Genomic DNA, 25,808 nt, shown 5'->3' on the forward strand with positions numbered 1-25,808 from the left:
TTTTAGTCCACAAATTTGCACCATTTTTAGAAACATTTCTTAAAACTTTGAAATAAGAAACGAGAATAGTTATTAAACAAGTTTATTTCTCAAAAAATGAGAAATGCGAACGATACCAAACAGGCCAATAGTTTTTCTTTTTCTCTTTTTATAGGACTTTAAGAGTATGATGTCTATCAGAAATAAACTTTAAAAAATGACATAGATGACCCAAAATGGACACAAATTGAAATATTTGTGTGTTTGTGCCCCCATAATATTTGTTTATTGATAATATCAATTATTAGTGATATTCGTGATATAACTTAGATAGATAGCAGTCATGTTCATGTATTAGTAATATCGAATTTAGGTAGATATCAACGGTAGAAGTCTAGTAGTGATCAAAGTCTATTATTGATAATCATGATAAAAGTTTCTCAATAATAGCCACTGATAGCTTTGAGTGTTAATCTTTCAAAATTGATAGTCAATAATGAAAGTCTATCAGTGTTAACCACTAATATTTTCTATCATCGATAGCTTAATCTTTGATGATTTTTTTCACAGTTAATAGCTACTTATAGAAGTCTATCATTGATAGCCAACTTAGAGAATTTAATTAATAAAGTTGAATCTCGAACTAAAGTGTAAGTGGAATGCCTAAAAGTTAAGACTAATAGCATGTTATCATTGATAGAAGTTATCAACGATGACATGTTATTTGATGGTAAAAAGGAATTATAGAAGTTATCTCTGATAGCATATTATCAATGATAGAAGCTATCACCGATAACTACGATATAAGTGATATAAGTGATATTGGTGATAGAACTTAGGTGATATCTGTATATCGATGTTATCAATGATATAAAAGTCAATTCCATTTGATGAAATTCTATCATTGATAGCCACTACTATAAGTTATCGGTGATAGCTACTGATTGAAGTTATCAATTATAGCCATAGCTATCAGTGATATCTGTATATCAGTGATAGACTTAGGTATATATCAACAAAATGAATGGTATTAATGATATTCGTGATATGACTTAGGTAAATACCAGAGATAAGTCACTTATAGACCTGTCATTGATAGACTTTTATCCCTTATAACCTTAAATGTTAATCTTTGAAAGATGATAGTTTCCTTTCAAAAGTTGATAACTACTTATAATAGTCAATCATTAATATCCATTGACAACCTTAGGTGTTAATATTTCATGTTTGATTCCAATTGATTAAAGTGTATCATTGATAGCCATTGAAAATTGATAACAAATTGAAAGGTGATATTTCAAATGTGAAGAACTCTAATGGGGAGAGAACCTTGAGCGGAAGCAGATTGACCAAATTCCATTTTTATTGAATAAAAAGTTTACAATAAACAAGAAATAAGATATGCATTTAATTCTAAATTACAGCATGCTTTAGAAAGGGTTTCAAGAAACCTCACATTTTTAGACCTTTCCTTCATGTTTTCCCTCGAACAAATCACGAACTCCTTGAAGATCTTCTTCAAGTTAACGTCAAAGAAAATTGAACACTACGACGAATGTTATCTTGGTATTCTCAAGGTGAGAACCCAAGAGTGGTGGACTCTGACTATTTGGGATTTTAAGGGAAAACTTAATGTAAAGGAGGGATTGGGAAACCCGAATTTCCATCTTTCCTACTTAAGCAAGAAATAAAAGGGATTAACTAAGTGGAAGTCAAATCCTATGTTGAAGTGAATGAAATTTCTAAGTGTTTAAACAGATTTGTTAAGTAGCTTTGAGTTAAGCCTTAACTAGTAAAATTTGGCTAAGTATAACCATGCGTTGGAAGCCAAGGAGGAAAATGACTAAGTGTTGGACTATGCGTTGATGTGGTGCCATGCGTTGGCCATAAAGTTTTGAGAGGTTACTTGGGCATGGAGAGAGGGTGAAGTATGGCCAAGAATAACGCATGCGCCAACCACTGTCTTAAGAGGTTAGAACAACGCATGCGGTGCGACGGCTGCAATGGACGCGATGGATGTGATGGTTGCGTTGGTAGCATGCGGCGATGGATGGAATGCGGGCGATGGGAGTATGCGTCGATGGTATACGGCAGCACCATGCGTTGGCATCATGCAACGGTGCTATGCATTGTGCGGCTGAAGGTATGCGTCGATGGTATACGGCAATACTGTGCATTGGTGTCACAAGGTGATGCTATGCGGCAACACTATGCATTGATGTCATGCGGTGATACTGCGGTGCTATACGTTAGTGGCATGTGGCGGCGTTGCTATGCGAGAGTATGCGGTTGAGGGCATGCGATGATGCGGTCGATGGTATTGTGTACGTGCGGCCGAAGGAATGCATTGGTAGTATGTGATGGCATGCGGCGATGGATGCGATGGATACGATGGATGTGGCGGCCTTGCTAAAGCATGAACTAGGCGATGGAACGAGTTAAGGTGGATGCATGGTGATTTGTCCTTGCGTTGCTAAGGCTTGCGGTAACAAGGTTTATGAGGTTGGTTGCGTTGGTCATAAGGGATGCGTTAGCAAGAACCTAGGTGATGGTGAGCTATGCCTTGAGGTGTTGAGTTGAGAACAAGGTCAACTAAAAGGTTGCTATGCGTTGGTGATGTGCTATGCGTTGGACATTCGAGGGCATATGGGCACATAGGACAAGGCTAGTAGTATGCGTTGAAAGGGTGTTAGTCATGATCCTAGTTGAACGCATATGAAGTTGGATGGATGCATATGAAGGATGAACGCATATGAAGGATGGATGCATCTAAGGACGTCATCCAGACATGTGGCTTGCTAGGAAGGAGTCTTAGACCTTAAGCAAATGAGGTGGATGCACAATAAGACATGCAAAATTGAGGGCTATGCGTTGGTAAAAGGGGAGCAAGACACCTTGGCTTGTGCTGATGCAAGATTGGGTAATAGTGTAAGAAAAAGACACTTGGATATGCAGCCAAGTAGGAGATGTCAGCCTTAAAGAAATCTTGGAAGCCTATAAATAAGGCCAAGGATTTCAGTTGAGAACTCAAATTCTTTTCAATGGACATAAAGGAGTGTATTGGGAGGAGACTATGCGTTGATAGTAAGACCATGTGTTGGTCAAGAGGTTCCAAGAGGGGAAGATGCTGTCGGACAGGAAGGTCTGGAAGTAGCATCAAATTGGGATAAGAAGTTCTCACAAAATACTCGTGCGTTTGGAGTGATTCTAAAGCCACCTGAAAGCTATGAGAGCCTAGTTTTCAAGGTAGGGCTGCCAGAGAAGAAGCTCCAAGGAATCAAGCTGGACAATAAGGAAAATACAGAATGGTCAAGTTGTCGGGTAAGCTGGGCCAGTCTTGATTTTTTTATGTTTTCGGCCAAACCACGAAGAGTTATGAGCTAAGATTTTGAGGTAAGCTTTCTGAGACATTTTAGAGCATATTTAAGAAGAAAGTATCTCGAGATAAAGCTTAGAACTATGAGTAATCTGAGCATTGATTTGAATCTGGATCGTAGGGTTCAAAAAGAAGCACGTGGTGATCAAGGAACTTCTAGAGAGAAAGGTTCCTAAACGATTAAGGTGAGTGGTACTTTCCTTTAAGTCTTAAAGCATATCTTTTAGAGTAAATTGTATATGTTTATGTTATGAATAAGTACCTAGCATGAGAATGAGATTACGTGATCGGGATGGTCAGGGGGTCAATAGACCTAGTTCCTGAGCCCGTAAGCAAAACCTCACGGGATGGTCAGGGGACCGAGAGGTCTAATTCCTGAGCCTGTGGGAGGATCCTTGTATGGGATGGTCAGAAGGCTGACGGGCCTAGCTTCTGAGCCCATGAGTGGGGAGCTATGTGCACATAGAAGACAAAGGGAACGCAAAAGAGTAAGCGTTTAAGTTTAGTAACAGTTAACTATCTACCGTGTGTGTAGGTAGACAGCATACTCATTCTAAGTTGTTATCAGTTTTGCTATCTACCGTGCGTGTAGATAGAGTTGAGAACAGACTCATTCAAGGCTGAGGTTTGAATGTAATCTCGTATATATGATATGGTTATTTATGAGTTGAAATAGACTCTAGAAGTTGCTTACCACTCACTGAGCTTTGTGAAGCTCATTCTGTTATTTCATGTTTTTCTTCCCAGGTAGCGAAAGGTGAGGAGTTCCAGGGTGCTGCTAAGGTTAAGGTCTGCCACAAGCCACAGTTACACTTCCGGAGGGTTTTACAGTTGTTGTTGTAAACTTTGTAGTTAAGTCTTGGAGTTTTATAAATGTTACATTGTTGTAATAAAATGTGCCTACTTAATCAGTTGGTTGTTGAATTTGTTCATTGGTATCCTAGTTATTTCCACCAGAGTTATTAGGCAGTAAGTGTCAACAAAAGGGTTGATAACTACTGCAGTCATGTCCTTTCCTAGGCTCAGAGAGTAGTCTAGGACGGGGTGTGATTGGTATAGGCTGGATCTTAATCCTGCAAAATGATTGGTTGGAGGTTGACTTTTAAACCTGTAAGACGAGTGGTAAATCAATTTGGTTTTACTTGTTAAAAAATCAATGTAGTAAAAATACCAAAGAAAGTGGTTTAAGAAGTGGATTGAACCATTATAAAAAATACTAATATCATCTCTTTCTCCTTACTCATTTTAATCCTAAAATTTAATTAGATTGCATACTTACAACATCTTCAATGTGCTATTTTTCATTCCTTAGCAGTCCATTCCTCTCATTGCCTAAAAAATATAAAGGAAGAAAGAATGAGTATAATAACACCCAGTAAGTGACCGGTTACTAGGTGCTCTAGGTAACCTGATAACTTGTCTATCTAGGCATCGGTGTACTACTAGACACTCTAGGTAACCTGTTAGAGACTAGTGAGAAGTGTTGGGACCCACTGAACTCTGTAAATATTATTATGATGTTTTATGTTAGTGTTGGGCCCCGGTGTTGAGAGGTTGTTTTTTTTAAAGTGTTTTTTAGTCTGGTGAATGTTATATGGGATCCAGGGTTTCTTAAGTGGGTTAAGGAAGGTCGTCAAGTAGTGGATGGCACAAAAGGGTTGGTAACTACTACTGTCACATTCTCTACCAGATTAAGAGGGTAATTTGGGAGGGGATGTGACATAGTCTTTTTGAATGCTCACTTTTCAGCTTACCCAATGAGGAGAACTATCCCTATATTTTTCATTTTCTTATATACTTATAGCCACAATAAGAGTAAAACAAATTCTAAGGATGAAAAAAAATGCAAAAGTGGTTTCCAGGGTCAGTGTTATACTTTTAATTAATGATTTTTTAAAGTGGTTAAAGTATTGTGAAAAGAGCATATATGATACCCTTAGGAATCACCTATATGACTGTGTGAGTATGAAGAGAGCTACTTTGATGAAACTTTTAAAAGATAAATTCTCTAAAGCACACATGAAACCGAGTGGTCTTAGGCCAAAATGAACACAATAATGAGAAATGAGAATACACTTTGTTGAGATGAAAAAAATGTGACTTCTATTGATTTAGTTAACTAGAACAAATGATAGTTCAAGATATCAAGTCTACTGATTAATCAAGTAAAGTTGATTGATGTTCACTATGTAAAGCTAAAAATTACTACTTATCCTGATACAGGTTCTTCATTTGAAAAAACTCAATACTTATTTATTTTTTTAAGAAAAGACTTTTTATTCACTATCTAAAGATCAAACTCATCATTTATGTCGGAGCTTGTAAGAATAAATTATATGTGACTCATCCATGCCTTCCGTCCTTTCACATCCATAGGTTGTGATTCTTACATGAGTTTCACTCTTTCACATCCACGGGTTATTCCTTCATTACATGGTTAAATATTTTCATCTTATTCAAACTAACAATCAATTTATAGAAGAGTTATGACAATGAATAATTCCATAAATATATATCTTGTCTAAATTTGAAGGACACACTATTTTTCCATCAAAATTTTCTTGAAGATAAGTTTGCCTTACAATGTAATGTTTGTTGGATATCATGGAATGAGGTATTCCATCCATAAGAACGTAATGTAATCTATCTAAAGAGACAACTATACATCAAATAAGACACTAGACAGAGTAAAATTTCCTTCCCAGGTGCACCAATGTTAACTCTTCTTAGGTGCTCTGCATACTATCATCTGATGGGTTGCGGTTGCATCTTGTGTGCAACTTTGACATTTCTTTTTATATATTACACAAAAACGTGAGAAAAACTAAAAAATTAACTCTTGTTCCGCCTATTTTTCTTCATTTTACTACTCAAGGCTACGGAAACATGCTTGTCTTGGTTTTACATAAAATCACATGTAATACTAATGTATATGACACTGAGCGCATGCTTTCTACTCAATAATTTAAGCTTTTTAGATTAAATAACTCACCTAAAAGAAAGTTATCGGCAAGAGACAAATAATTATGTTATCATAAATATCTTTTGCACAATCAACAAAAATTATGCAACATCAACCTTAAATAAATTAATTAAAGAAAAAAACAAAAGGACGAACCCACAAATGTCACTGTATCTACTGTTAAAGTGTTAGCAAAGATCTTTATGTATATATATATATATATATATACTTGGTTAACAAAATAAAAGTTTTAGTTCTAGCTCGGAGTTCTCATATATATATATATATATATATATATATATATAATCCCGACTCAACTATTTGAGCAAAGTGCTTGGATCGCTAGTCTTGCAAACAAGTTAGTAGCATTTTCTACTCCAAAAAACCTTGCAGATACATCAATAGTACAATTTTTCACACCAATGCAAGTCTTTTCCACCAAAAGCGTGCTTCTTTTCACGTCTTACGAGCCTTTCTTAAAGGAACCACATTTTCCCTCTGGATTTCCATAGCTAGCAAATTGAATTTCAGAGATGATGCGTCCTCCTTGACATGACAACTCTAAGGTGCTTCCTTCATTAGCCTTTGCACAGATAGTTCCTATAGTAATGCTTTGAATTGACACTTGTTGAGTATTTCCTCCAAATTCTTCAAATAAAACAAGTTTGTTCGTGTCATTTGAAAGAAACAATCTCGGAACGTGATATCATCTTTGAGAAGGGTTCCCACAGTTTCCAACACATTTTCTAGGATTGTATGCACCTCTGTAGTCACAATTTGCACTGCAACTATCATTGTTGGAAATAAAAGAAACCCAAAATTGGCCTATGCTTACCCCATTTACCCAAGCTTGGCCTTTTCCCATTCCTTGCATGTCCAATGTTACTAGGTCAGTTCCTGAAGGAGTCTTAAAGCTAGTTTTATACCATGTCATTCATCTTCCAATAGACTTGTTATTTAATGCTCTCCATTTTGTTCTTTGTGAGAACATCGGGTCGTATAGTTTCTTCATTTCTCCATTTAGTCCAACCTTATAAAACCATAAGTTTGATGTTAAATCAATTGTGACATTTCCTTCTCCAATTAAAAAAATAGGACCTCCCTCAATTCTTGTTGGCACTGTGTCATAAAATGCACCGTAATTATTCAGTCCAACTGTGGCATTTAATAAAGTTATTATTTTTTTTCTTGATTTTAGTATAATAGGTTTCTCAAACACAAAACTCTGCCCATCGTTCCTCCATTGTAACCCGATATACCTTCTATTTGTAAAAGCATGAAGCACATGACCTTTTGTATTTACTTGAAGAGTCACATTTCGAAGAGGAGAAGTTGCATTGGTTTCAATGTTTGTCATATACCACAAGTAGTCACTGGCATCAACAATAGTTCCTTTTTGTTCCAAAAGATGGTTTGCCTTAAATTTACCCCTTCCGTGTAATGTGTCTTTCATGGGCTCTGCAACACACATCCACAAGAGTTTTGCATTGTCTTTTTCATGTTGCTCCTTCACAAAGATAGATGTTTGAGAATTAAACTTTACAATATTGTTAACCTCCTTGTTGCAACCATCAAGAATGGTCACGGACCAAGCTGGCACACAATATTTTCCATATGTCTGCAAATCTATGGTTACATCCTTGCTACCATCTGTATTGCTTAAGAAGCAAAACCTCTCCCCTGTTGATGGGTTGGAGAACTTCGTTAAAGTGAGAGAGCTACCATAGTCTTGGTTTGAGTGAGTGCCATTTGTGAGAATCTTCTCTCCCAATTTTATTGATGCATGGAGTTATTTAAGATGCCCCCATTTGGGTTTATTTAGGCTCCCATATTCGTCAAGTGGGGCGTCATAATCGTAAGACGTAGTAATGAATGGACCGCCTGATGTTCTTCCAAAGTTGGTGCCTCCATGGTACATGTAATAATTGTTAAGTATGCCACTAGATTGAAAAAATCTAGCCACAGAAAATGCTACGTCTTTTGCAGTTCTTTGAGGGTCTTTATCGCCCCATTTCTTGAACCATCCCGCCCAATTTTCAGTAAACATTTTTGGGCTATTAGGATTGCTAGGAGTAAAGTTGTCACAATAGTGTCCATTACATGTATTAATGATAGGTTGTGGGGCATCATTTTGTTGGCACATGATCCATGGAACACCAACATTAAGAGATCCAGCCATTTGAGCACACCAATTGATATATGCTTTTCCTGCATTTCCGTAAGGCGTCATCACATTTCCATACTCATTCTCGACTTGAGCTAAGATTATTGGCCCTCCTTGTGAGGCAAAGAGGTTGGCCTGTGAAACATTTTAGAGCATATTTGTGGAAGGAATTATCTCGAGATAAATCCTAGAACTATGAGTAATCTAAGCTTTAAGTTGAATCTAGATCTTAGGGTTCAAAAGGGAGCCCGAGGTGATCAAGGAACTTCTTGAGAGAAAGATTCCTATCCTTACCAAGGTGAGTGGTACTTTCCTTTAAGTCTTAAAGCATATCTTTTAGAGTAAATTGTATATGCTTATGTTATGAATGAGTACTAGCATGAGAATGAGATTATGTGATCGAGATTGTCAGGGGATCAATAAACCTAGTTCTTGAGCCCAAAAGTAAAACCTCACGGGATGGTCAGGGGACCGAGAGGTCTAATTCCTGAGCCTGTGGGAGGATCCTCGTATGGGATGGTCAGAGGGTCGACGAGCCTAGCTTCTGAGCCCATGAGCGGGGAGCTATGTGCACAAAGGAGACATAGAGAACAGAGCGTACGCAAAAGAGTAAGTGTTGTATTAGTAACAGTTAGCTATCTACCATATGTGTAGGTAGACAACATACTCATTCTATGTAGTTATCAGTTTAGCTATCTATCGTACGTGTAGATAAAAGTAGAGACCAGACTCGTTCAAAGCTGAGGTTTGAATATAATCTCGTATATATGATATGCTTGTTATTTATGAGTTGAAATAGACTCTAGAAGTTGCTTACCACTCACTGAGCTTTGTGAAGCTCATTCTGTTATTTCATGTTTTCTATCCAGGTAGCGAAAGGTGAGGAGTTCCAGGGTGCTGCTAAGGTCAAGGTCTGCCACAAGCCACAGTTACACTTCTAGAGGGTCTTATAGTTGTTGATGTAAATTTTGTAGTTAAGTCTTGGAGTTGTATAAATGTTACATTGTTGTAATAAAATGGGCCTACTTATTCAGTTGTTGTTATCTCCTTGACTTAAAGTTTATTAAGTGTTGTAAAGAGGTTCAGTTGGACAGTAGGTATCACTAAAGGGGTGGTATCTGTGGTCCCCCACGCCTCTCCTCGGGCTCAAAAGTGCGAGCTCGGGGCGGGGTGTGATAGAGAGAGATAGAGAGAAGAAGCAAAAATAGAAGAAAAGAAAGAAAATTAAAAAAAAAAAAAAAAAAGAAGAAGAAGAAGAAGAAGAAGCAAAAACTAGAGAAATGAAAGGAAAAAAAAAGGAAAGGGAAAAAGCAAAATTGGAGAAAGAAAAGAAAATTTAAAAAAAATAAAAAAGAAAAAAAAAGGAGGAAGCAAAAACCGAAGAAATGAAAGAAAATTAAAAAAAAGAAAGGGAAGAAGAAGGAAAAGAAAGAAAATAAGAAAAAAAAGGTAAGAAGCAAAAACCGGATAAAGGAAAGAAAATAAAAAAGAAAGAAAGAGAAGAAGAAAAAACTGTAAGTAAAAATCGGAGAAAGAAAATAAAAGAAAAAAAGAAAAAAAAAAGAAAGGGAAGAAGCAAAACCAATAAAATATTAGTGGAGCTTGATCCTAAAATATGAAAGATATACAATAATAATAATGATAATGTTATGAACTTGAGGAGTGCAATAAGAACATAGATACCAATAAAATATAATATTAAAATAAATATAATATAATATAATAAAAAAATTAATAAATATTAAAATAAATTAAAGATAATATATAAATTAACAAAATATAAAATAAGAACTTTCTCTAAATTCTCCACTTTCTCCAATTTTTATGGAATTTGCCCAATGTGTGTGTCTTCAAAAACCCACCAAATGCCACTATTTATAAGCAATTTGGCAAGTAGGAGGTGGATTACATGGATATTAGTAATGTGTAATGTTGAGACACATGGAAGACACTTTGGAAAATGGGGACATGATACATGGTCAACTGACACAAAGAAAGAGCATTTAATGGGCATCTATTATCATAATATTTATAATACTCCCCCTTAGATGCCCATTATATATAGTGCTAGTTGCATAAATAGAATTTAAGCCCAAAATAATAGAATATATAGTACAAGGATAAAATAATTGCATATATAGATCAAAAAATGGTAAAAGACTAAAAAACTCATGCCTAGCCACAATTTTTTTCACTTCTTCCCGGTTTTCTCAAATTAAAAGCTATCACTGATAGCAGCTATCAGTGATGACCACTGATAGGTTCTATCAGCTGCTATCTTTGATAGCTTCTATCAATTGCTATCGATGATAGTTGCTATCAACGATAACTTTCAATTTTAGAAAAATTAATACAATCTTGAAATATTAACTTTTAATTTGCTATCAATTATTATTAGCTATCATTGATTCACTTTCATCAATTGGAATCAACGTTGAAATATTACTACTTAAGGCTATCCGTGGCTATCAAAGATAGATTTATAAATAGTGATTGACTTTGAAAGAAGACCAACAACTTTGATTACCATAGTAGTTATCACTAATAATCTTTTATCATGACTATCACTGATAGCAGCTATCAGTCATTATCACTGATAGACTTTCATCAATTAGAATCAACCTTGAAATATTAACACTTAAGGCTATTAATGATAGATTTCTATAACTGGTTATCACCTTCGAAAGAAACTCGATATATAGATATCACTTAAGTTTTATCATCGATATCACTAACATCACTCATATTGTGGTCATCAGTGATAGCTTCTTTCACTGATAACATCACTAATAAGATGTTATCAACGATCTCACTGATATTATGCTATCAGTGATAGTTCTCTATCACTAATAACGTGCTATCAGTGGTACCTTCTATCACCGATAACGTGTTATCAGATAACTTCTATCATCGATAACATGCTATTAGTATTAGCTCCTATCATTGGTAACATGCTATTAGTAGTAGCTTCTATCAATCATAACCACTGAACACCTTTTTGCCCCTTTCTTGTCCTTCCCAAACATTTATAAGTCTCTTTTCTTTTCGATGATAGCTTCTATCACTGATAAACATTCTATTAGTGATAACTTCTAGGCATTCCACTTACATTTTAGTTCGAGATTCAACTTTATTAATTAAATTCACTAAGTTGACTATCAATGATAGATTTCTACAAGTGGCTATTAACTACAAAAATATAATAAAAGAATAAGCTATCAATGATAGAAAATATTAGTGGCTATCACTGATAGACTTGCATTTGCTATTTATATTGATTATTTGTTATAATAATCAAACTTGATGATTGGCTTATTGGTGTTAAGTCACTTATGAATTGAATACTTTCAAGTCATGCGTATGGAACTCAGCCTCATAATTCTTGTGAAAAAATAGAAAAAGAAAAAAATTCAGATAAAGGAAAGAAAAATTTAAAAAAATAAGAGAAAGAGAAGAAACAAAAACTGAAGAAAAAGAAAGAAAATTAAGTAGAAAAAATGAAGCAAAAATTGGAAAAATGAAAGAAAAACTAAAAAAGAAAAATAAAAAGAAAGAGAAGAAGCAAAAAATCGGAGTAAGACGAGAAAATAAAATAATAAAAAAAAAAGATAAGGGAAGAAGCAAAAATCGAAGAAATGGAAGAAAATAAAAATTAAAAAAAAGGAATAAGTAAGAGCTGAAGAAAGAAAAAAAAAAGGAATAACCAAAAACTGAAGAAATAAAAGAAAATGAAAAAAAAGGAAAAAAAGAAGGAAATGAAAGAAAATAAAAAAAATAAAAGAAAGAAGAAAAAATCGGATAAAGGAAAGAATAAAATAAAAAAAAATGAGAAGAAGCAAAAACTAAGAAAGAAAATAAAATGAAAAAATGAAAATAGGGAGGGAAAACGCAAAAATCAAAGAAGAGATAAAATAAAAAGACTAAAAAAAAGTTGTACAACAAAATAAGACAAGGAAGGGCGAAATTGGAAATTAAAAAAATCAAAAATTGACAATTCAACTCATCCATATTTGCAAATATTTTAAAAATGTAATATATTTTTAGATTTTTTTCTTTTATTCTATTATGCATTACAAATATCCAAATAAAAATTAAAAAAAGGAATAAGTAAGAGATGAGGAAAGAAAATTAAAAACAAAAAAAGGAATAATAAAAAACTGAAGAAAGAAAAGAAAATTAAAAAAAAAAGAAAAAAAATAAAGGAAAAATAAAGGAAATGAAAGAAAAGAAAAAATAAAGAAAAGAAGCAAAAATCGGATAAAGAGAAGAATAAAATAATAATAAAAAAAGGAGAAGAAGCAAAAACTAAGAAAGAAAATAAAATGAAAAAATGAAAATAGGGAGGGAAGAAGCAAAAATCAAAGAAGAGAACTAAAATAAAAAGACTAAAAAAAAGTTGTACAACAAAATAAGACAAGAGAGGGCGAAATTAGAAATTAAAAAAAATTCAAAGATTGACTAGTCAACTCATCCATATTTGCAAATATTTTTAAAATGTAATATATTTTTAGATTTTTTCTCTTATTCTACAATGCATTACAAATATCCAAATAAAAATTAAAAAAAGGAATAAGTAAGAGCTGAAGAAAAAAAATTAAAAAAAAAAGAATAATCAAAAACGAAAGAAAGAAAAGAAAATGAAAAAAAAAAAAGAAAGGAAAAAAGAAGGAAATGAAAGAAAATAAAAAATAAAGGAAAGAAGCAAAAATCGGATAATGGAAAGAATAAAATAAAAAAAGAAGAATAAGCAAAACTAAGAAAGAAAATAAAATGAAAAAATGAAAATAGGGAGGGAAGAAGCAAAAATCAAAGAAGAGAAATAAAATAAAAAGACTAAAAAAAGTTGTACAACAAAATAAGACAAGGGAGGGCGAAATTGGAAATTAAAAAAAAATCAAGGATTGACTAGTCAACTCATTCATATTTGCAAATATTTTTAAAATGTAATATATTTTTAGATTTTTTCTCTTATTCTACTAGGCATTACAAATATCCAAATAAAAATTTAAAAAAAAAAGGAATAGGTAAGAGCTGAAGAAAAAAAATAAAAAAAGAAATAATCAAAAACTGAAGAAAGAAAAGAAAATGAAAAAAAAATGAAAAAAAAAATAAAGGAAAAAAGAAGGAAATGAAAGAAAATAAAAAATAAAGGAAAAAAGCAAAAATCGGATAATGTAAAGAATAAAATTTAAAAAAAAGGAGAAGAAGCAAAAATCAAAGAAGAGAAATAAAATAAAAAGACTAAAAAAAAGTTATACAACAAAATAAGACAAGGGAGGGCGAAATTGGAAATTAAAAAAAATCAAAGATTGACTAATCAACTCATCCATATTTGCAAATATTTTTAAAATGTAATATATTTTTAGATTTTTTCTCTTATTCTACTGTGCATTACAAATATCCTTATATATATGAAATATGTCTCGTTAAAGCCTTACTAGGAAAAAAACCCAATGGGAAAAAAATCCTAGTGAAGAGAAAAGAGTACTTTATACTCCTAAAAAGTATATTTACTCCCCATCATGGAAACATCACTTGAGATCTTTGAGTTGCTGCATTACATTGTTATGCACCAGTTTTTCAAGGATTGCAATAGGTAATGCCTTTGTAAATATGTCTTCCAGTTACCTTTCGAACAATTTTGTTGTATAGTGACGTCGTCATTTTGTTCAAGATCATATGTATAAAAAAGCTTTAGTGAAATATGTTTTATTCTCTCTCCTTAAATATATCCTACTTAAATAAATCCTCCTTTGATTCAGGATATGCATGTTGTGTTGTCTTTGTATAATATTATTGGATGAGTTTTACTAGAAGACAAACCACATGCTCCACGAATTTGCTGAGTCATTGATCTTAGCTATACATATTCTCGACTAGCCTCGTGAATTGCAAGAATTTTAGCATGATTTGGGGAAGTAGCTGTTATGGTTTGTTTCACTGACCACCACGAGATAGCAGTTCCTCCACTTGTGAATAGATAACCTGTTTGAAATCGAGCTTTGTGTGGATTAGATAAATATCCAGAATCTGCACAACGAACCAAATCTAAATTTGATTTATTTGAATAAAACAAATCTATATCAATCATTCATCGAAGATAATAGAGTATATGCTTAATTTCATTCCAATGTATTTTCGTTGAAGAAGAACTATATCTTGGTAATAAATTTACTGAAAATGTAATGTCTAGTCTTGTATTATTGGCAAGATACATAAGTGTACCAATTGCACTAAGATATGGTACTTCAGGACGAGGAAGATCTTCATTATCATCTCGAGGTCGAAATATATCTTTCTTCACATCTAGTATTGTAAATCTATGGTTGCATCCTTGCTACCATCTGTATTGCTTAAAAAGCAAAACCTCTCCCCTGTTGATGGGTTGGAGAACTTCGTTAAAGTGACAGAGCTACCATAGTCTTGGTTAGTTGGTGCCATTTGTGAAAATTTTATCTCCCAATTTGATGGATGCATGGAGTTGTTTGAGATGCCCCCATTTTGGTTGATTCAAGTTCCCATATTCATCAAGTGGTGCATCATAATCATAAGATGTAGTGATGAATGGTCCGCCCGATGTTTTTCCAAAGTTGGTGCCTCCATGGTACATGTAATAATTGTTAAGTACGGCACCTGATTGAAAAAATCTAGTCATAGAAAATGTTACGTCTTTTGCAGTTCTGTGAGGGTCTTTATCACCCCACTTCTTGAACCATCCCACCCAATTTTCAGTAAACATTTTTGGGCTATTAGGATTGTTAGGAGTAAAGTTGTCACAACAGTGTCCATTACATGTATTAATGATAGGTTGTGGGGCATTATTTTGTTGGCATATGATCTATGGAACACCAACATTAAGAGATCCAGCCATTTGAGCACACCAATTGATATATGCTTTTTCTGCATTTCCGTTAGGTGTCATCACATTTCCATACTCATTCTCGATTTAAGCTAAAATTATTGGCCCTCCTTGTGAGGCAAAGAGGTTGGCCTGTTTACACATATTCACTATTTTTGTCGTGAAGGTTTGCATTTCATTCTTGTACACTTGATTGTCAATTCGTAGTTAGATTCCTGGCATATTGTGCAACCATAGTGGAAAGCCTCCATAGTTCCACTCAGCACAAACGTAAGGACAAATTCTCATTATAACATAAAGTCCCGCATCTTGGACAAATTGAAAGAATTTGATGAAATCTAGGTTTCCAAAGAAATCATATTTTCGTCATTGCGGCTCGTGACGATCCCAGAAAATGTATGTCTCAATTGCATCAAGTCCACCATCTTTAACTTTTTGAATAAGATCAGGCCACATCTTTTCAGTGCTACATGGATAATGGATTGAACCTGAGAAGATAATGCGTCGTTCACCATTGATAATTATAGCATTTGAGTCATAGGTGACTGATGCGTTAATTTTAATGAATGGAAATATGGATGAGATGTGTTGATGGATTGCATTATGCACTCAAGTTTCCCCAGCAGAATTCAAGTGTAAATTTCTCTGAGTTTCCTGGTAAGTCCAGGGTCGAACACAGGGACTTGTGAAAATAGTTGCATTGGTAATGTTTATGAAAACTTTGTGGTAACCAAGTAAATAAATAAAGTGTTGGGTGTGTTGTTGCGTTGATGAAAAAGAAGTAAATAAAGGTGGCGGATTTGAGAAAGATAGTTGCATTGATAGATGCAATGAGTATGTGATGAACGAGTTGAGAAGATCTTTAGCTGACGTTACTCGGGAATGCGTCAAACTATGCGATCATGTTACAACCATGCACAGCAAGTCATTTCCCAATATAAATGCGATGCTCCTAAGTCTAGGACGCATGTGTTGAATGCAAAATATCCATAGAGCTTATCCCTAAGTCTCTACTCTTGTCCTATGCATTGATGCAAAATGCATGAAAGCAAGCTGATCGCATATAATCATATCTTATCGCTAAGATGCATGCAATGCGTTAATAACAAATAGTGCTCATTCCTAAGCGCCTATCTCTCGTTTATGCGTTCTAATCTGGTTCTTCCAAACCTAGATTCTGACTTGACCTTCCCAAGTCTAGATCCTGTCCTTAGACTACCCTCCCGAGTATCTCTAATAGACGAATGCAGCATACATAAACAAGATAATCGCAAAGAATGAAGATTCCCTCGTTATGCTAGCTAACTGCTTCTCAACCCATTCAACTAATTTAGCTACTCATGCATGAATAACAGAGAGTGAACAGATATAGAGAAAGAAATTTCATTCTTATAACTGATTTGAGTACAAAATGACACTGGAAAATAAAGGTAGAGAGCCTGGTAGCGATTCCTTGCTGACCGAGGCTTTTTACGTTGAATCTCTATTATGATCTATAAATGTTCCCGCTTCCGCAAGCGTCGACCCTCTCTCTGTCTTGGAGCTTCCGATGCTTTCTCAAGCTTACCGGAACGATCTACCGGCACACTTCCTTCCTCACGTCCACCTTAAAATGAAAGAAAACTATGGACAGAGGCGTGAACTTGTAAAGTGATGAATTAATCGACTGCTTAACCCCTTCTCTGAAGAATACAGTTGGTATTTATAGAGATTCCATGGTGAAAGTCGGCTTCTCTCTCCCGGTTGTACAGATGGGACAGCTTTAATTCATGATTGACACGCTGAATAATTATCACCGATAAAGCTGAATGTACTTCGTGACCGTTATCGGCTGTCAACTTAATTTGGATCCGACTGTCATCAGCTTTCTGTCCTATCGCTCTTAATTATCCTTTCACCCGGATGCACTGTGAAACCCGAATTTCCATTATTCCTACTTAAGCAGGTGGTTAAGGAAATTAACTAAGTAAAAGTTAAATCCTATGTTGAAGTGAAGAAAATTTCTAGGTGTTGAATGGATTTTCCTTGAGTAGTTTGAGTTAAGCTTTAATTGATGAAAATTTGACTAAGTGTTGGACTAGGCATTGCCATGCGTTGGCCATAAGATCTTGGAGAGATTACTTGGGCAAAGGGAGAAGAAAAAGTGTGAATTTGGAAGCTTGACTTTTGGGGGAAAACTTGGAAAATTGGCTAAGTATAAACCTATATGAGGGATGCGTTGGATGATGGATGCGGTGGATGTGGTGGTATGCGTTGGTGAAGGAAGGAAAATGGAAGTAATGCATTGAAAGGTTGGATAGTACAAGGGTAGGTGAGGACACAGGCAAGGCATTCGGCATACGTCGAGCGCTCATGCACAGTGCACAGCACATGCGTCAAGCAGGCCAAGCGCTGCTAAATGCCCAGCCATGAGTTGAGTAGCCTCGGCCAGACGCCCAGTTATGCGTCGAGCAGCCTCGGCCAGATGCCCAGCCATGCATCGAAGTGTCTCGGTCAAACTGCCAAGAGATGCATGCCAAGCTGTCGTGCCGAGCGGCCATGCATTGAACAGCCCTGCCCATGCATCGAGTGGCCAGTGCCTATGCAGCACACCCATACGTCGAGCGATGGCCAGTGCCTATGCAGCACGCCCATGTGTCAGTGTCCATCGCCTATGCCAAGCACCATGCGCCCATGCCGAGCAAGCCATGCGATGATACCTAGTAAGCCATGCATCGAGGATGAGTATCCTATGCGTTGGTGATGGCTAGCTCTTGCGATGGCTAAGTTGGATTGCGATGGCTACGTTGGGTTGCTAGGCATTGAGTAGTGGATTATGCGTTGAACATCCAAGAGTTGGATGCATATAAACGATGAGATTACCTAAAAAAAAAGGTCATCAAACCATATGTCTTCTTGGGAGGAAGCCTTAAGCCTTACGAATTTGAGGTGGTTGCATCAAATTGGAAGCTCATGCGTTGGCTACATAGGAGAAGGACACTTAGATTGCATTGATCAAAGAATTGTGTTGTTAGTGTGAGGAGGAAACACTTGGACATGCAGCCAAGTAGGAGGTGTCGAATTTGGAGAAGGGTTGGATGCTATAAATAGGGCCAGAAGACTACATTTTTCAGATCATAACTCAAAATACATTTAAAAAGAGTGGGAAAGTTGAGCAAACCTTGTATTGAGGCCAAATTCCATGCGTTGATCATAGAATTTCAAAGAGGATGCATTGGACAGTGAAGCCTGGAAAGCAGTATCAACTTGGGACGAGGAGTTCTCCCAATTTACTCGTGCATTTGGAGTGATTTCCAAGCCATCTAAAAGCTAAAAGAGTCTAGTTTTCATGGTGGTGCTGCCGAAGAAGAAGCTTCAAGGAATCGGTCTGGAAACTGAGAAAAATACAGAAGGGCCAGTCTTGATGTTTTGATGATTCCGGCCAAACCATGAAAAGTTCTGAGTTAATATTTTAGGGTAAGATTCCTGAGACATTTTAGAGTATATGTGTAGAAGGAAGTATCTCTAGATAAAACCTATAACTATGAGTAATCTGAGCTTTAAATTGAATCTGGATTTTAGGGTTCAAAAGGGAGCCTGAGGTGACAAAGGAACTTCTAGAGAGAAAGGTTCCTAAACGATCAAGGTGAGTGACTAAAATATTTAAAATGTTTTAAGAAACCATGTGCTAAAGAAAGATCTTTCAGATAAAGACGTGTTTTCTAAGTTTTATTAAAGAAAGTCATTTTATGACTAGTTTTACTTGAAACTCGATATCGAAGGACATTTGAGAAGGTATCTGAATAGCTCGATACTAAAGGACACAGTTGAGAAGGTATCTGAGCAAAAGTACCCAATTGTGGGGTAGTTCTTTTGATAAAAATCAGTTTTCTGGTCACTCACTGGGCTTTATAGCTCATGCTTTCTAAATGTTTTTCTTTTCTTCCCAGATAGCGAAAGGTAAGAAGTTCCAGGGTGCTGCTAAAGTCAAGGTCTGCCACGTGTCACAGTTACACTTTCGAAGGATTTTATAGTTGTTGTTGTAAATTTTGTAGCTAACTATTTTCATTAAAAGTGTTTCTGGAACTCCATATGAGATGTGGAGAGGTCATAAAAGTTGTTTACGACAAGTAAAGGCACTACAAGAAATTCGGGCTTTAATGTTGGTTGACAACCGACATTAAAGATGGTGTTATTAAAGTCCTTTAATGTCGGTTTTAAACCAACATTAAAGGGCTTCAATAACACCAATAACACAGCCTTCAATGTCGGTTGCAACCGACATTAAAGGTATTTAGTGATTAAAGCTTGTCGGTTGCAACCGACAGTAAAGCATTTTTTTTTATTCTTAACCGACATTGAAGCTCGAATCTGTCTGTTTTATCAATTATTGTTCGTTTTTTAAAGTTCCCTTGCCAAATCCATTTTTTCGATTAAAAAGTATAACATGACACATCATCATCGAACACTATGGCTATAACATTATTCATGTATGGATTGTAAATCTATTACATTTAATCCACAAATTCTGCTATAGAATTATGATTTAAAAGGCGTACAATAATTCAAGCCTTGAAAACACAAATTACAAGTAATACAAAGATTATGATTTTACAAGGACAACAAAATCTTCCGTGTAAGGGCAACACAATTTTATTTGTCTATAAATTTGGGAGGGTTTGAGAGATTAAGAGATGTAATATACGTTGTTGAGATGGACTTCATTATCAAGATTCTTCTTGTTCGGCTCATCCAGCAACTATAGAAGAATTGGAAAGATTTAGAATTTAACTTCAACTTAACAAGTAATATGCCTGAGATTAAGAATTTAACCTCAAGCAGACTCTGATCCAAGGAGAAAAATTAATATTATAACCATAACCACATTTATATAATCATATGAAAGGCCAAATGTTAATGAAATTTCAATCTGTCACGCACATTGAAATATGCTATAATGTGATCAGAATACAGAAAACAGAAGTGCCAACTCATATGTAACAGTAACACAATCAAGATACCCAGTTTCTGTCAGATTGCAAAAGTAATCTCCATTCAACAGAATGAATGCATAGTCTGATTATATGAAACGGGTTTAGCCAAGTAAATATACCTTATCCGGTGTCATGCCAAGCTCTCTCTTTAACACTTCACACATTTGATTGTACGAGGATACTAGGCATAGAACTAACCTACAAGAACATAAGGACTAGTTTTCAGTATGAAATCCAAAGCAACAGAAGTTTCTAGATCGATATTAAACTGCATACCTTGAAACAGGAGGACAATAATGGTGCCGAAGACTATCAATTTCCCAAAGTGAACTTCCTGTACTAATAATTCTTGTTAACAAGGATCAATCACCACCACCACACAATAAACATAAAGCGGCCACTAGTAGGATTAACTTAAAAAGGCATGATTCAAATTGAGCTCACATGGACTATTGTGGAACAAACAACCACGACACGTAGCTAACTGTATTTTCAGCCATCAAATTTGACAAGACTTATGAATTAAAACATCTTGTGTAAACCATTGGAAAGTAAGTCAAGAAAGCAATTTTGACAAGTGATGGTGATATTAACAGTTCACCACAAGAATACTAATTAATCCATATGTCCTTGTCCTCTTCCCTCCAACAGAGAGAAAATCCAATTCGCACGGAATAAATTATCAAACGCATGATGATAAGAATATAATCCAAGAAATTAAAGGGAAAAAACCACCAATTTAAAAAGTCAAAAGGAAAAAATAAAAAAAAAGACAACACTTACTCAAGGCGCTAGATTTAATAGGATCAGTTTCTTCTAGGGTTGGCAACGGGGAGGTATGAGCGAGAGTGGAGGTATAAGCGAGAGCGAGAGTAGCGAAAGTGGAGGTATAAGCGAGAGCGAGAGTAGCGAGAGTAGAGGGACAAGCAAGAGCGAGAGTAGCGAGAGTGGAGGGACGAGCGAGAGCGAGAGCAAGAGTAGCGAGAGCGAGAGCGAGAGTAGCGAGAGCGAGAGCGAGAGGGATTTGGACGAGAGCCGAGGGGGGAGGGATTTAGCCTTTATGAGCGAGATCGAGAGGGATTTGGGCGAGAGAGGAGGGATTTGGGCGGGATATATATATCTAAATATATAAATAATATTTATGAAAACAAGAGAAGTTGATGCACAGGTTATAGAATCTATTCTATAACAATTAGATTAAAAATAGTGCTACCTTCAATCATAACCAATATATTATGATTTCTTTCTTCCGAGGGAGCATTAGCTCGACATCAGATTTCATTCTCCGAAGTAGAAATGGTCTCAGTATTCCATGTAGTTTTGCTACCATCTGCAGGATTGGAATATCTGAATATGGCACACTTATGTAACAAATGGTGCTGGAAAAAAATGTCAAAAGAATTACCAACCTGGGCCTTTCTGTTCTCTTGTGTTTCTTCTTTTTCTTTAGCTTGACACTTTCCAGAGAGACATGAACTAACAATGAACAAACATCAATAAAGTCTTTCTCCAAATATCTAATGCTCTAATATTCCTCTCTCCTCTAAGAAGTACAGATGAATGACGAAACAAAAAAATGTATCGCATTACCAAAAATCTTAGAACTTTGTGGTCTTTTTAGCTGGTTTATATTTAGAAACACTAAAATCTAGCCAAATAGCATTACCTCAGAAAAAGATTCAAATCCTTCATATTACCTCAGAAACAAATTCAAATACTTCATATTCAAATCCTTCATTACGGCTGGTAACAATTTGCAAGGAAAAAGCTCAAACCTAGATTAAAATTGACGCGAAAAAGATCTAAAAAGGGAGAATGAAATTGCAGATTGAATTACCTCAGAAACAGATTCAAATGCTTCATATCTCTACTGATCTCTTTGTTCTTTCTTCAATTTATTTTTTCAATCATCGTTGGAATATTCTCAAAGCATCGACTATGACTCTCACTGCTTGTTTATCAATGGCATCGGGGGTACGAAAAGACGCAAAATCGATTTCAAATCGGTACTACATGGACCGGCATTGCCGACCTATCTACGGGTTCTGCCATTTCTCGTTGGTTTCACATATCTCTTACTTCTCTACCTCAGAAACAGATTCATCGAGTATGTGTTTGAGGGAGTGATGATCTAAGAGATTGGCTTTTTTGGCATTTTTTGTCGCCATTTTTTATAGCTTTCGGTTTCAGTTATTTTCGCTATCTACGAAGGTTTGTCTGAAATCTAAGAGAGAAAGGAGAGAAACAAAATGTAACCTAATATCATTTTCATAAGAAACAAAAATGGGGGGGACTAGAGAGGAGGTGGCTGATGGGGAAAATAGGGTTAAGAAAAGGGATAGATAGGATGGATAGGGATAGAAGCGGGAAATGAAAAAAAATGGGGGCGAATGGGTTTTTTTTTTTTTTTTTAAGGAAGAAAAAGAAAACAGGATCTTTAATGTCGGTTTTAAACCGACATTAAATGTATGCCTACAATGTCGGTTTAAAACCGACATTAAAGATCCGCTTTTTTTAAAAAAAAAAAAAACAAAATCAACATTATACATCCGGTTTCATTTTTTCCAACCAACATTAAAGCCCAAAATTCTTGTAGTGAGGATGTTTACATATTTCACAATTTGGGAAAGATCGACACATGTGTTAGTGTCGAACCCTAAGAAATTGGAACATTGTTCAAAACAATATGCTTATCCATAGGCTACCCAAAAAGAGCATACTTCTTCAATCCAGAAGAAAATCAAGTATTTGTATCGAAAAATATTACTTTACTTGAAGAAGTATACACGAGAGATCAAAAATTATTGTATCAACAACAAGAGTTATTGATTAAGTTGACCCTGAAATAAGAGTTGTTAAAACTGGTCATATGCATTTTTCTCAAAAAGTTGAGAGTGCCTCGATGTTGTTGGAGGGTTGTGTGACAGCCTAACCAGAACATGGGTTTAGTAGAAACTTCAGTTACCAATACTTGGTAATGGCATCTAGAATCAAGAAGAGGATATAAGATGCATTCCTTATTTGTTGATAATTAGAAGTCTACTTTATGCTGATATGTTTACAGCGGTCCTCTCGAAAAAAGTGTTTGAGGGTCACCTAGTTAGTCTATGACTACGGGTTGTATAATCCAGGGTAAGTGGGAGAAAAGCCCATAGGTATATGATACCTAGTAAAGACGTATTGATATGTGATGCCCTAGTTTATTGTTTTTCTCTCTAAAAACTCAAAAACTCAACATTATGTGTAAAAATGTGTGTTACCACTGGATTTTTAGTCCAAGTGGGAATTTATTGCGCTTTATGTCCTAAAACTCGTGGTTTATAAACAATAAACTTATTTTGTTAATCAATATAGATATTGAAGTTTGATTCAATAAAGTTGTTATTGAATGTTTGAATTGCTCATTTCGTTTTAGAAATAACCTAAATCCAATAAACTAAGATCCATGGCTGTTAATTGAGTACTTGAACTTTATGTGGAGACATAAGTGTGTATCAAGTTCAAGTAAATAGCCAAAATATTCTATACTATACAGATCAGGCTGGGTACCTTATTTTAGGGACACTATCGGATGCGGTCCACTTTGTAGATGTTACAATTGTTGTAAAGTACTACAAACGAAGTGATCCTGATTCGATCATGTGGAGACATACGAGTAGGTGTGTCCTATGCAAAGAGTTTGTATAAGATCGGACTAAGAAATTAGTCACTCTTACTTTATAATGTTTAACTATTTAAGACTGACTATTTCAAAGTGATGACCTAGGTAACTTGACATTAATCGTGAGCTAACTATGACCTCCTATTTATTCGGGATTATCCTCAAATTTGCATGGGTGAGAGTTGGCTCAACAGTGCCGGCTCAATAAGCCTCCCATTACAGGGGTAAGACCGGGTAGATAGTTGAGGATATAGGGTGCAAGATGAAATTCACTCCTACCCACTTTTAGGGATAGTAGAGAGGTTATTCCCTTAAGTACTGACTCCGGGTCATGAACAAGAGACCCCATCCTTCCATTTGCCTGAGAATGACTCAGTTTAGTGATTGGATCACAAATCAATTGTTCACTAAAGGATCAATTGGACTTAAGGAACAAGATGTAATCTTGAGAGTAAAACAACTTTTGACCCAGCCGTTATTATGAACAATCTGTGAAGGGTTAACTTACTGATTATGGTTATATCGAGTGGATACAATTATATCTATAGTGAGGGGAATGCAACCACTAGCTTAAGTTGAGTGACCCGGTAGTTAACAAATGTTGGTTAATATGGGTTAAAGAGTTTAGTCGGTTAATTTCAGATCGTTGGAGCTCATGATCTGTAGGTCCGTTAGGTCCCCCTACTAGCTTACAAACGGATTAAACCTTAGAATAGCGTGAAGAGAGAATTTGAAATATTCAAATTTGAATTGAAGGAATCATTAATCATATGTGATATAATTAAACGTCAAGTTAATGAATTAAACGAAATTGGATAATTGGATAATATTTAAATATAATTTAAATATTAAAATTACATGAATGGGAATTCATGTTTGTGGACTTAATAGTGTAAATAATTTAATATTGGATACTAAATTATTTAATTAATTATTTAAGTTAATTTTATTTAAAATTAGAAATTCGAATTTTTTGGAAAATTCAAATATTAAATTCAATTTTAGTTTTAATTTACATTCTTTGAAATTTTAATTAAAGAAAATGGGTTTTAAATTTAAAAAAATGAAAAACCCTCAATTTAGTGGGTTTATTCAATTTTTAGCACAATTCCCACTCAAATTCCACCTTAATTTTCGCTCACCTTATATGGATTTGGTGTCAATTTGGTGTGCAATCTATTGCATGGTGTTGAGTATGTAGAACATGCAATTGATTTTTTTTTTTTTTTTTTTTTGGTTGAAAGGAGATTAAAGAAGAATTCTACAATTGCTCCAGAAAATCCAATCTTCTTCTCTCTAAAATTCCCTAAATCCAAGCTCATTTTAAATCCCACAATTCAATCTAAGGTCCTAGAGAATAGTAGGGAAGATCAAGTGGTGGTACACACCTTGTTGCTGAGGAGATTGAAGCTGATTTTCGTGAATTCTACAAAGGTATATCAGAAACCCTCGTTTCTATTCTATGAACATGATTTCTTAGTTGCTAAAATTAATGAATTAAAGTACTTAATGATTCTGTTTGCTTGCACTAATTGTATGCTAATTCCAACAGGCTCAACCTAAAAGACTACTTGCATGTAGCATAATTTTATTGGTATGTAAGTCTTTGATTTGTTTCTACAATTCTACTTGCAGGACTTGAATTTAATAAGTTTCAAGTTGCCAAGGTTTGTCACATAGTGTAATGTTAATATGAGACACTACTTTTTGGTGTTATCTACTTGTTCTTTGTTTTGTTTCGTTTTCTTTAAACAAGTTATTAAATTTCGCTTTTAGTGTTAGGTTTCTCAATCCAAGAATTCTTAAAAGATGATTTTCAGGATTAGTGGTCAAG

The 25,808-nt window shown here is 35.1% G+C and overlaps 1 pseudogene; it reads right to left on the minus strand.

Annotated features, from left to right (window-relative positions):
• Positions 1 to 6,630: 6,630 nt before the first annotated feature.
• Positions 6,631 to 22,481, minus strand: LOC120076161 (beta-galactosidase 7-like; annotated as a pseudogene).
• Between the last annotated feature and the right edge of the window lie 3,327 nt (positions 22,482 to 25,808).

The sequence above is a fragment of the Benincasa hispida genome, chromosome 4, assembly GCF_027475165.1.
Source record: "Benincasa hispida cultivar pf3 chromosome 4, pf3_genome.v1.1, whole genome shotgun sequence".
Classification (NCBI taxonomy): domain Eukaryota; kingdom Viridiplantae; phylum Streptophyta; class Magnoliopsida; order Cucurbitales; family Cucurbitaceae; genus Benincasa; species Benincasa hispida.